Genomic DNA, 14805 nt, shown 5'->3' with positions numbered 1-14805 from the left:
CGTACGAGAAATTAGAAGATCTTCTGTATTTAGTGCTTATGAATCAGCAAGTTTATGTTAAAGGTACGGAGAAAATGGAATGGGTGAAAACATTAGTGGGGAAAAAAGGTGAGGGTAAGATGACTGTATGCAATATCGAAGAACTTGAATGTCCAAAGTTAAGCAGTGTCAAAAACAGTTCAGAAAGTTTAAAATGTAAAGAACATGGTAAAGGTGAAAAAACCTGTGCAGTTGAAAATGTCTGGAAAATGTACATTTTTTATTGTAATAAATAAAAGAAATGTTCAAAATATACAAATGTTTTATTTATAATTGATAGTATGGATATAGAATAACACAAATGTTTTATTTACAATTGATGATATAGAAGGTTTACAATACCTGAAGGGTTATATTACAATACATAAAATAACAAAGACTGAATTACAATACATAAAAATAACAATGGTTCATTTACAATATGGAATAGATTTACAATGGATACTTTACAGCATCAGATACATAACGTAAGTTATTTACAATATCAATGTGTGTCCAAGATTGTTCTGAAGATATATTTCAATCATCAGTTCGTTGTACCAAAGTACATAAAAATAGTTCAATACATCGGGTACTTCTTTTTTTTCTGAAACCATATTCTTTTTTATACAATATACAAAAGCCTCCATTTCGGGTTGTAATTTATGATAACGTTCGTTCATTAATTTTTGCAGAGGTCTGAAAAGATTACACATAAATAAATGTAGTTCAGAGGCTGTGAAAATAAAAGCATCTGGTGAATGATGTTGATACATTGAAATACACCGTTTCCCGAAAAAATTTACACCACTAACGGTGATATTTCCAGTAACCAAATAATTGAATCGTCGACCAGTGTCGACGTAATTCAGTAAGTCAGATTTCGAAGCACACAGTTCTCTAATCTGTTTAGAATCGATGCGTACGGGTGATCTCCCCTGTTGCGAAAACTCCCACACTAAATTGAAAGGGGATTCTTTTTCGAATCCTATGGCTACGTACTTGTTTTTTTCCTTGTTCAGAAAATATGTGTTTGCAAGATAGAGATCTAAACATGCATCTACGTCATGTAGTTTAGGACACTCGATTTTGTCTGTGGAAAAACCAATTTCCCTACGTCTCTTTATGAAATCACAGTCCGTAGTCACATCCATTCCCTCGTCAGCCGTCTCGTTCTTGATAGTAACGGTTTCTAATTTAATAGGTTGCACACGTTTGCGAGGTTTACGTTTGGACCATCGATAGACTGATTACCAAATAGCTCAAATAGAAAGGTAATCATTTAATTTACAGAATCAGCTTAATTGGTACATATGGTAAAACAGATTGTAGTATTAAACTGACGATAACACACAGGTAAGCCCGACAAGTATTAAGACCCGTGGTTACCAATTATTTTACCAACACCTGACCACTATCACATTGACCGCTTGACCACTTGACCACGCTTGACCGCCTGACCACTTGACCACTTGACTACGCTTGACCGCTTGACCACTTGACCACGCTTGACCACTTGACCGCTTGACCGCTTGACCACGCTTGACCGCTTGACCACGCTTGACCGCTTGACCACTTGACCATGCTTGACCACGCTTGACCGCTTGACCACGCTTGACCACTTGACCACTTGACCACGCTTGACCGCTTGACCACGCTTGACCGCTTGACCGCTTGACCGCTTGACCACGCTTGACCACTTGACCACGCTTGACCACGTTACCGTTTGACCCCTAAGTTGATGTCATACTACAACCACATGTGGTTAACAGGAAACAGGATGTCTATGATAAACATGTTCTTAAGCTATCATACAGTTTCCGGTAAGTGAACAGTTTCCTATTTATCTGTTGAAGCCAGATAAACATTTCGAAGAATTGTATCCTGTGTTAACAGATAACGTTAAAAACGTCAACTATTTCGAGGAAGGTTATAAATCGACCGGAAGAATTATTAGGGGTGGAACGCTTAAAACCGATAAGAATATAACGGAAGTGCTACCGTGTCTACATATAAAAGCACGATGGCCCTCCACGAGTCAGTCTTCGTGATACCACCGACGTACGATCATGGACTCCCTGTTATCCGCTGACGAATTACTGGCATTATACAGGGATGGGTATTTCAAGACACCCGAACAGTTACGTGAAGTGTTAGCATACGTCGCCCAAAAAATCATTTTAGGGGAAAGTGTCTCGTTAATTGGCGAGTATGACCGATTACTACAATCAGTGACAACGTCCGTACCAGAACTTTCCGGACGAGGACGGACATCCTTGGAACAGACTGTACCAGCATCGACATCGAATCCTGTAACATCGAATCTAGTTTTATCACCACAAACTTCGGGAAATGTTTTATCCAGACCAGATACGGAGTCTCGTTCAGGACCGTCTTGGAGATCTGATTCACCCGGACCATCATGGAGGATAGATCAAGCAGGATCACCATAGGGGACTGAGGAACCAGGACCATCGTGGAGGACGGATCAACCAGGGTCATCGTGGAGGACTGACCAGTCAAGATCATCATGGAGCACAAACCAACCAGGACCATCTCGAAGAAACAGTGTTGAAATATTGACAAACTCAACAACAGAAGAAAATCCTACAGTTGTAGAAAATAAAGGTAGGAAATCTCGTAAAACAAAATATGTTTTACCTAATACTGAGGCTATCGGTAACATTACTGTACATAATATTAAAGATATGCAGTATCCTAGATTTAGATCTACAGGTCATCGTATAGAATTTAGTTTTGAACCTCCTTCGGAAAATATTGATCCTCGTGAATGGATTCGAGAGGGGCTCACAAACCTTCTTAACTTTATCAAAAGACATGCTAAAGATGAAGATAAAATTGGTTTGAGAATATCTAATTTATCAGATGTAAAGGTAGATGACATCTATGTAGCATGGCACAGAAGTGACCAATTACATGCAGATATGTTATGGGATATTGTAGGCAAAATACTCCAAAGTGCAAAGACATTCTTGATTACTGATCATCTAGTTCTACGTGCTGATCATGTAAGTATTCCTGTGGGGGGTGGAGGACTACGTGCTTACAGTGCACCAAACCATATATTGGTTGCACAGAAAACAAGTATAGTTTCAGTGAAGAGTTTAAAACAACCTCTATGTCTAGCAGAGAGTTTAGTTATTGGTAAAGCTCGTGCTGACAATGATCCAAATTATAAATCATATGTAAAGGGAAGAAATTTGCAGAAACCTGTATTTGAACTCATGAGTAAAGCAGGAGTGAATTTAGGAATTAACGGAGGAGGAATTCCAGAACTTCGAAAATTCCAGCAGTATCTGGTGGATTACAAAATTATTGTCCATAATAATCTTCGTGACCCAAGAGATATTTTATTCGAAGGTCAGATACAGAACGCATCGAAACATATATATCTTTTGTATGACAGTACAAGGCAACATTTTGATGTCATTGTAAACAGAGTGGGTGCATTTGCAGCAAAAGACGTGTGTGTAGGGTGTGATGAACTTATCTTTGATAAACCACACACCCACAGGTGTAAAGAAATGTGTCCAATGTGTCGTGGAATACCACCATGTATACAGAAAAGTAATTTTAGAAAAACATGTGAAATATGCCATCGTTTATTCAAAAACAGTCAATGCTTTACAAAACATATGTCTACACCTTTTAGAAAGGGAACTGTGTGTAAAGAGATTCAGCAGTGTGAAAAGTGCCACAGAATAATTCTAACAAATAACAGACGTGAAAAAGTGCACAATTGTGAGAAGAAATATTGTACAGTATGTAATCTGGTAAAACCTATAAACCATTTATGTTATATGGGTGTTCCAAAACCGAAAGGTGGTTCTAAATTTCTTTTCATATTTTACGATTTTGAGTATTATACAGATATTCCTAATACTGATAAAGAAAACTCATTCATCCATGTACCTAATCTAATCGTGTTACAAACAGCATGTCATAAATGTTATCTTTCGGAAGATCTATCTACACCGTGTAAGGTTTGCGGAATTAGACAACATATATTTTGGGAGGATCCTGTTGACACATTCCTATCCTATTTGCAACTACAGAATAAATTTCCGCACATCATCATCTGTGCACATAATGCACGAGGGTACGATTGCACGTTTATTTTACGAAGGATGTTGGAGACCAAAATGAATCCGAGTGTTATTCTCAATGGGACGAAAATTATGAGTATGAGATATGAAAACTTGTATTTTATCGACAGCCTGAATTTTGTTCATTCGGCATTGTCAGAGTTTTCTAAAATTTTTGGATTACCTACCCAGAAGGGACATTATCCCCACTTGTGGAATACAGAAAAAAACAAGAATTATGCCGGAGAAATACCACCACCGTCAGCATTTGGGTATGATCGCATGAAAAATGTAGATGAACAGAAAACATTTCTATTGTGGTACAACGAAGAGAAAAATACTAACAGAATATTTGATAACAGAAAAGAACTTTTAGCATATTGTATCAAGGATGTTACTGTTTTGAGGCAGGGGTGTTTGAAATTGAGATCGGATTTCATAGAAATCTGTAAGATAGACATCTTTAGAGAATGTATCACCATAGCCTCTGTCTGTTCTCTGATATACAGGTCCAAATTCATGTCTGCCAACACGATTGGAATAATTCCAAAAGGAGGATACCACCATGCTGATACAATGTCGAAATTTGCTCTAAAATGGTTGACACACATTGAGAAGGAGAAAAATATCATTCTTATTCACGGGGGACGAACTCGTGAGAAATATGTATTAGGTGGGCGATACAAAGTAGATGGGTATCATGAAGAGACTAACACAGTATATGAAGCATTAGGATGTTTTTGGCATGGTTGTCAACGATGTATGCCCGTCAGAAGAAATACACACCCCCAATACACAGATGTAGATGGTGATGAACAGAGTGGGAAAGAAGATAATGAACAAGATTTATTGAATACTGCAGGATTTCGATATGAGATGACATGTCGTAAGTTAGCAGCACTCAGGACTGAAGGTTATAATGTTGAAGTAATGTGGGAATGTGATTTCAACAGATTCCTCAAAGAAAATCCTGCTATAAATGTGCATCTTTCATCTCATCCTATTGTAGAATGCACACCCTTAAACCCTCGAGATGCTCTCTACGGTGGTAGAGTAGAGACTGTCAGAACCTATTACCAAACAAAGGAAAATGAAACCATCTGTTATAGGGATTTCACCAGTCTATACCCTTATGTAAACAAATACTGCTGTTATCCTGTTGGACACCCTAAAATATTTCTTGGTGAAGATATTCCTGTCGTAGATGAAATCCTGAAAATGGAAGGTCTCATCAAATGTAGAATATTACCTCCAAGGCATCTTCTACACCCCGTTCTACCGGCAAAAATTAACCAGAAATTAATGTTCGTTTTGTGTAAAAAATGTGCTCTTCAAACACAGTGTGAAGAAAGGTGTGAACATTCTCCAGACGAACGTGCACTAGATGGAACTTGGGTTATAGCCGAAGTTAGAAAAGCATGCAGTTTAGGTTATAACGTTCTAGCTGTTTTGGAAGTGTGGCAGTATGAAACTGTTCAGTATGATCCATCATCTAAGACAGGAGGATTGTTTACAGGATATGTAAATACTTTCCTCAAGATTAAACAAGAAGCAAGTGGGTGGCCTGCATGGTGCCTCACTGAAGAAGATAAAGAACGTTACATACAAAACTATTTCAGCAAAGAAGGAATTCTTCTAGATGAATCCAAAATAGAGATAAACCCTGGAAAACGTACCCTTGCAAAACTATGTCTAAATTCTTTGTGGGGAAAATTCTGTCAACGGGAAAATCTGTCCCAAACAAGTATCATTACAGAAACAAAGGATTTTCTAGACAAAATGACTGATCCTAACATAACAATTAACAGTGTACTATATCTGAATCAGGAGACTGTTATAGTGCATTGGAAATATATCCAGGAAGTTCTCAAACAGAACACGAAAATTAATGTTCCTATAGCAGCCTTTACTACATGTCATGCTCGTCTAAAATTGTTTGAACTGCTGGAGAAATTAGGGGACAGAGTATGTTATTGTGATACTGATTCAGTCATATATATAGATGCCCCTGATATGATCTACCATCCTGAAATAGGTGATGCACTCGGTGAACTGACAGATGAGCTAGAATCTTTTGGTAACAAAGCAGTTTGTAGGGAATTTGTTTCAACAGGACCAAAATGTTACAGTCTTAAGGTATGTAAACCAGAATGTGCACCCGAATATATATGTAAAATTAAAGGAATCACATTGAATGTAGGAGCCTCACAGGTAGTAAATTTCGACACCATGTGTCGTATGATTAAAGGTGAAGAATTAGAAGTTGTGGTGAAAAATATTTTTCGTATAAGAAGAACCAAAGAACTCAGAGTAATCACCACAAACGAACAAAAAATTTTTCAAGCTGTGTTATTAAAACGTAGGTTTTCTGAAGACTTCCTCTCCTACCCATTCGGGTATTATTAAATGTACAGGCAGATAATTTTGTAATATCCACAATGGTGAACCATGTTGTGTGAAATATAACATTTTTTGTTTTGTATATATAATATTTTTTGTATATGATAAATACTATGTGTATAGACAGATAATTTTCTAAATTGACATTGGTCAATAATTTTATGTTTAAAATATAACATTTTGTGGTTTTGTATGTAATAAATATGTGTTCTTGTAGAAATGTAGTATGTAAATATGTTTCACATTTTGTAAAAAAAGTAATGCTATGTAGATATATTGTCAATTTATGTATATATTATGGTAACAGTCAGAAACTACTGTGTTATCTTCTACCCATTTGCGTATTACTAAATGTACAGACAGATAATTTTCTAATATTGCCAATGGTGAATATTTTTATGTTTCAATTATAATTTTTGGTTTTGTATGTAATAAATATCTGTTCTTGTAAGAACGTAGTTTGTAATTATGTTTTACAATTTTTATAAAAGTAGTTATGTAAATATCTATTACACATTTTATATAAAAAGTAGAGTTGTGTAAATATGTTCTCAATTTTTATATAGATATATATTATGGTAACAGAATCAAAAACTATCATTTGTCTTTCGATTTCCTCCAATTCACTATCGTAAAAATTCTAAAACATGGTGTTTCCTAAACTTGTTCATCCTTTTACAATGATGGTCTGTGGAGCATCAGGGAGTGGTAAAACTACTTTCGTGACAAACCTTGTCGACTCTATTGCTCATCTTGTAGAAGGACATGTTAGAAAAATAGTATGGTGTTACGATCAGGAAAACAGTACCCCCAAAAATATTGGTAATGTAGAATACCATAAAGGAATTGTTGATTGGCAATCGTGGAACGGTAAAACCCCCACCCTTGTAATTTTAGATGATCTTATGATGGTTGCTCAAGGAGAAAAAGTTGCCGATCTTTTCACAAAAGGTAGTCACCACAAGAATATTTCGGTAGTCTTCATAACACAGAATCTTTTCCACCAGGGAAAAAATTGTAGAGATATCTCTTTAAACGTAAAACATTTTGTCATATTCAAAAATCCACGAGATATGAACCAATTCACCGTGTTCGCACGACAACTTCATCCTCACCGTATGAAAGAACTCGAAAAAGTATATATAGATGCAACAAAACACCCTTTCAGTTATTTGTATATTGATCTTTCCCAGTCAACACCTGATCCTCTACGTTATCAAACAGATATTTTTAACAAGGATTATTCGACAGCATATCTTCCTCACGAATGTCTAAAACATCGAGATGAAGAGAACGAGGAAGAGACGTACCAGTTCACATTCTAAACATAATATTTCGTTGAAGAAACACTCACCTTTTTTACACTTGCTGAAAAATTCTCCAACAAAAGTTCGTAAATCCTTGCTAAAGAGTGCTCCTAAGAAATCAATTCGTTTCATAAGCGAGTGCTGTCTAAATGTTTTAAAAGGTAACGTAAAACTTAAACCTTCTGTAAAACGTCGTCTGACACCTTACAAGAAGGTTTTACGTAATCTTGTAAAACCCAAAGTGAACATCGAAAAACGAAGAAACATTCTCGTCCAGAAAGGAGGGTTTCTACCTTTACTTCTAGGTTCCTTGTTATCGGGACTTCTTGGAACTCTTCTCCCACACTAAAATGTCATCTGCTTTCAAAAAAATGATTGTTTTATCACCAGAACAGTTAGAACGTATTCGAAATATCGAATCGTCTGTGCACCACAAATTATCAATTTTAGATAAAAAAATGAGTGATATCCTAAAAATGAAAAACATATCGGACGATCAAAAATGGCGTCTTTACAGAAAAGAACTGGACGAGTATTTATGGCTGAGTCGAAAATCCAAAGAACCATTACAGATTCCCATTGTTCAAGATAACGACGGTTCTTCTACTATTTCACCAGAATCGACGTATTTTCCTCAGAATCTGGCAGAGACGTTACCCCGTAATACACGTCATCAGTTACAGAATATCATCGATGAGTACCAATCCACGGCACAACATTTGATAGACGAACGTCAGGAAAAAACACTTCCGGATCCGAAAACATTGAACTTCTCATCGTCGCCAACGGAAAGCCCTGGACCGTCTCATCGACAGAAGAAGAAGAAGAAGAAAGTGACCGTCCGTGTTTCCAGGAAAACTACACCTTTTCTGAGAACACCTGACGCTTACAAACTGGTTCCTCTGAGAAAAAGCCGTAGACAGAGAGATCGGTCATGGGAGTCTCTAAGTTGAAACACGATAAAATTCTCACCAAAATATATTACGATCCCCGACACCACGCTTCATTCTCATCTGTAGATCGTCTGTGGAAAGCGGTACGGGATAAAAATATATCCCGCGATACGGTGAAAAAATGGCTGATGCATCAGGAAACCTACACTCTCCACAAACCGGCGAGAAAAAGGTTCCCTCAAAATCGTTACAATGTGTGGAACATAGACATGCTTTGGGAAGCTGATCTCAACGACATGGCATCGATACAAAAACATAACGACGGGTACAAATATCTTCTGACAGTGATCGACGTATTTTCAAAATATGCCTTTGCATTACCGCTAAAAAATAAAACAAGCAATTCGGTAACCGAAGCTTTCAAAACTATTTTCGAACAAAACAGACGGAAACCTGTAACACTGCAGACCGATCAAGGAACGGAATTTACAAATTCTACATTCCAGAAATTTTTAAAAAATGAACATGTACAATTTTCGACAGCTACAAATTATCCTGTGAAAGCTAGTGTAGTGGAACGTTTCAACAGAACATTAAAAGAACGGATGTGGAAATATTTCACCTCAAAACAAACAAGACGTTATGTAGATATTTTACCACAACTTCTCGAAGGTTATAATACGGCAATCCATAGTTCCATAGGAATGGCCCCTCGAGATGTCAACGAGACAAATGTTTACATTGTGTGGAAAAGACTCAACAAACCTGACAAACATGTCTCGCAACCATCTTCAGATCTGAATGTTGGTGATATCGTACGAATTTCTGTAGTCAAAGGACATTTCGAGAAAGGATACGAACAATCGTGGTCACGAGAACTTTTCAAAATCCATTCCCTTGTTCAGCGAACACCTGTACCTGTATACATATTAGACGACTTAAATGAAGAACCAGTAAAAGGTACATTTTACAAACATGAACTGCAGAAAGTTTATTCGGATCCTGAAGAAGAGTATAAAATTGATAAGATTTTGAACACCCGGGGAAAAGGTAAAAATTTGGAATACCTGGTTCGTTGGCTCGGATATCCACCTAGTTTCGATTCGTGGATCAAGGCATCTTCCGTAAAACAGTTGTCGGAAAAATAACATATTTATATCAAAATATAACGTTACTGCGATCCAGTGAGTCCTCTGTGTTCGGCGAGAATGGACGAAAATTTCTACGTTTACCTCCTATCATCTGCATCGGAGGAATATTTTCCAGACAACGCACTCACCCATTTCACCGTAAAACTTGCTAAACGGATCGATCTGTCTCCAGAATTGTGGGAAGTCGGATTGGCAGAACTACATTATTCAACTCTATACGACAATGTTTTGGAAACTGATTCTGGAATGTTAACTCTTCCTGTTCGGACATATGCAAGTGCTGAGGACCTGATCTCTACCATCATCGAATCTCTCCCCGACGACCTGGAAATAAGGAGATCCGTTCTCGAGAAATTCTGGCATTTTTTGACGGAACCGCAATGGGGAACATTTGGATCTACTGTTTGTGCGGATAACACACTCTATATTAACGAACAACCATTTTATTTTCCTGCAACAACATATACGATAGAGGATCTGATTTATTTCCTGAAAACAGACCCTGCTAATGTAGCTGTTCCTACTCATCTCAGGTTTTTCTTCAAACAGGCCGTGTACAAACATCTATCCGTGATAGGGGTTCCGAAGCCTGAACCTGACGATGCTCCAACAAATACCGTTACACCCATAGACGAAACTGATGACTATGCTAAATTTCGATATGACATATTGAAATCTATTTATTCTACGCACGCAATGTCCAATAGTGTTGTGGATAAAAACCCATATATATTTATTTACTCCGATCTGGTGAAACAACAATTGGTCGGGGGAGAAATGGTACGTCTCTTGCGTCTTACCCGAAAACAGTGTTCGGACACAAATACGTCTTGCACAGTACCCGTAGCCCATCAATCATTCGACCCGATTCATTACGTTCCTCTGGATAAAGCCTCTTTCGAAACAATAGAAATTGCGTTGTACGATAGAAAAGGAAATTTCTTACCTTTGAGAACTGGCTCCGTACCCACAATCGCTGTTTTACATTTTCGTAGAAAAGCAAAGTCCTTTTAAAAAACAGTAGACCGCTATTTCTCTCAGTCTTTGTCGAAAAGCGAATGAATCATCATGAATTCGCAGACCGAATATTACAGTAACCAAATCCGTGGAGGAATTGGCCCCATCTACCGTTCAACTAGAAATCAAAAAGGGAGAGGATTGGGGTCACTTTTCGCAGGACTGTTTAGAATGGTGAAACCTCTACTCTGGAGCGGTGCAAAGACGATCGGAAGAGAAGCTTTAAAAACAGGAGCTAACATTATCACCGACATTGCAACAACCCAACAAACTCCGAAAACTATTGTTCGTCAACGGGTACGTGAAGCAGGTCAAAATCTTCAAAGTAAAGCACAACGGAAAATCGACTCTCTGGTAGGTTCTGGTATAAGAACAAAACCTGCAACAAAAATTGCTCAGTTGATGTTAAAACGTTCAGCCACCCGTATTAGAACATCTACGATCCGTAAAAAACAAGCATCCAAAAAACGAAGGAAAACATCCGCAAAATCTAGGAGAACACGTAAAAGAAAAATCAAGCAGAAGGTCTCAGGGAAAGATATTTTTGGATAATGATGGCGGATAACATGTGCATGATCTCGCAGTTCGACCTCTTCCGGAAAAAACCTATTCAGCAAAATGTGGAAAAAACGTACACAGCCACCTACAAGCCTATCGCTTCCATCGATAATCAGAATATAATTCAGTTTGTCATACCGGCGGCAGGAACTGATTTTCTCGATCTTTCATCTGCCTATCTCCGTCTGCAAACGCAAATGGTTAAACAGGATGGAAGTCCCATGAGTGCTTCCGAAACCGAAAATGCCCTCACAAAAAACTGCGGGGTCGTGAATTATCTTCTCCATTCACTCTTTTCCCAATGTACAGTGACTCTCAACGGCATTGCTGTAACAACCGCCGATAACAATTACGCATATAAAGCGATCTTCGAAGCAGCTATCAATTACGGAAGCGATGCCGCAAACACGCATCTCACGAATGCCATGTGGTATTTGGACACACCTGAACATCAAGATGAAATCACTGCCGACAACACAGGTTTCACCACAAGAAAAAAAATTTTCCAGTATGTTCCGACGACCGGAAATCCTACGGAAGTGACAGCCTTGGTCGACCTTATGGGAAAACTTCACATAGATTTCTTCCACCAGTCTAAATACCTGCTCAACGGTGTTGAAGTGCGCATAGATCTAGCTAGATCACGTGACGCTTTTTACATCTGGGGAGACCAGACATCACCTACAGTAAGAATAAAAATTTTAAAGGCTGTTCTCGAAATAAATCACATCATTCCTACTCCTACCACCAGTTTGGCCATAGACAGAGCACTCACTTACGCTCCTGCTCATTATCCGTTCACCAGAAGCGTCATCAAAGCTTATTCTTACGTCGCCGGAACGCAACAGATTTCGATCGATAATGCTTTTCAAGGTCCTTTTCCGAATGTTGTTCTTTTTGCTATGGTATCCACCGCCAGCTTTCTCGGAGACAGTAAGAAAAATCCGTTCGACTTTAGAAGTTTTAACCTATCTTCTTTCCATCTTGTGAAAAATGGAGAACTCGTACCTTCCGAACCTTTACAAATCACCACAGGAGGAAACAGCGGATTGATAACACGTGCCTATCAAACTCTATTTTCCGGTACAGGCATTCACCACGCCAATTACGGACACCAGATCACACGGAAAATATTCGAGAACGGATTCTTTTTCCTGATTTACGACATAACGCCAGACTCTTCAGGAAACGACACGCACACCAGTCTCCAGGAACAAGGCATCATCGGAGCCGAGATGCAGTTTTCTCCTCAGCTGTCGGAAAATATAACATGCCTTTTGTATGCTGAATTTGAATCTGCAGTAGATATACCTAAAGATAGAAGTGTCATCTTCCATCAGTGAGACCGAATTTTCCATAAATATGTGTGCCTGTGTTTCTGACTCCCAGTGTTACCGAAATAGCTCTTATGTAAACATTATACTGCTTGTGATGGAAAAACCTACCAAAGTGATAACCCGTACTATCAAGCATAGTAGTGTTTCTTCGAAAGTGACAACTTCAAAACCTGTGAACATACAATCGTTTCCCGAACTACTTGACAACAGCCCTGGAAGCATAGAAATGACCAAAGACAGACACATTATTATACATTATTGAAAACATAAGCAGCATGAACACATCGCAGATCAGACAGATTCTATCTCGTAACTGTTCCACCAGAAACATTTTTTACGGTGTTTACCCGAGAGATCTTTTACCTCGGACGTTTCCTACCCCGGCCTTGATCATCGCAAACACTGACAAGTCCGACTCCCGGGGTACACACTGGGTGGCCTTCTATTTCGACAAAAACAATGTGGCCGAGTATTTCGATTCATACGGATTTCATCCTTTCTATCAAGAATTCGTAACTTTCCTGAATAGTCATTCCTCGGTCTGGACTTACAACAACATTCCCTTACAGGGAGTATTGGCCACAACATGCGAACATTACTGTTGCGTGTATGCTTATTACAAAGCACGTCACGTTACAACCAAGGATTTCATCCAGACATTTCCACCAGGTATCAGTAAAGATGGATATATCCAGCACCGTTTTCGTCAGATCTTCAAATGTTTACCACATTCCAAGTGTCCCAGAGGGGAACAAACGTGTTGCTCTATCCACACGATCCGGACTCGTGTCATGAAGAAATCTATTTAAAATGTGTGCTGCCGTATCTTTCTCTCAGTGCCATCGAGACAGTTCTAGTGAACACACCATGGAACCTACTGCGGCTTCTATAATGGACAAACACGACAAACTTGTGACGCGTATGACCCATAAGGATGATGTTTCCAAACGTAAACCTCGCAAACGTGTGCAACCTATTAAATTAGAAACCGTTACTATCAAGAACGAGACGGCTGACGAGGGAATGGATGTGACTACGGACTGTGATTTCATAAAGAGACGTAGGGAAATTGGTTTTTCCACAGACAAAATCGAGTGTCCTAAACTACATGACGTAGATGCATGTTTAGATCTCTATCTTGCAAACACATATTTTCTGAACAAGGAAAAAAACAAGTACGTAGCCATAGGATTCGAAAAAGAATCCCCTTTCAATTTAGTGTGGGAGTTTTCGCAACAGGGGAGATCACCCGTACGCATCGATTCTAAACAGATTAGAGAACTGTGTGCTTCGAAATCTGACTTACTGAATTACGTCGACACTGGTCGACGATTCAATTATTTGGTTACTGGAAATATCACCGTTAGTGGTGTAAATTTTTTCGGGAAACGGTGTATTTCAATGTATCAACATCATTCACCAGATGCTTTTATTTTCACAGCCTCTGAACTACATTTATTTATGTGTAATCTTTTCAGACCTCTGCAAAAATTAATGAACGAACGTTATCATAAATTACAACCCGAAATGGAGGCTTTTGTATATTGTATAAAAAAGAATATGGTTTCAGAAAAAAAAGAAGTACCCGATGTATTGAACTATTTTTATGTACTTTGGTACAACGAACTGATGATTGAAATATATCTTCAGAACAATCTTGGACACACATTGATATTGTAAATAACTTACGTTATGTATCTGATGCTGTAAAGTATCCATTGTAAATCTATTCCATATTGTAAATGAACCATTGTTATTTTTATGTATTGTAATTCAGTCTTTGTTATTTTATGTATTGTAATATAACCCTTCAGGTATTGTAAACCTTCTATATCATCAATTGTAAATAAAACATTTGTGTTATTCTATATCCATACTATCAATTATAAATAAAACATTTGTATATTTTGAACATTTCTTTTATTTATTACAATAAAAAATGTACATTTTCCAGACATTTTCAACTGCACAGGTTTTTTCACCTTTACCATGTTCTTTACATTTTAAACTTTCTGAAC

Source organism: Lepisma saccharinum, chromosome 9 (genome assembly GCF_977018435.1).
Source record: "Lepisma saccharinum chromosome 9, izLepSacc3.1, whole genome shotgun sequence".
NCBI classification, from domain to species: Eukaryota; Metazoa; Arthropoda; class Insecta; order Zygentoma; family Lepismatidae; genus Lepisma; species Lepisma saccharinum.
The sequence above is the reverse complement of the archived record's forward strand: the minus strand, read 5'-3'. Positions refer to the sequence as shown.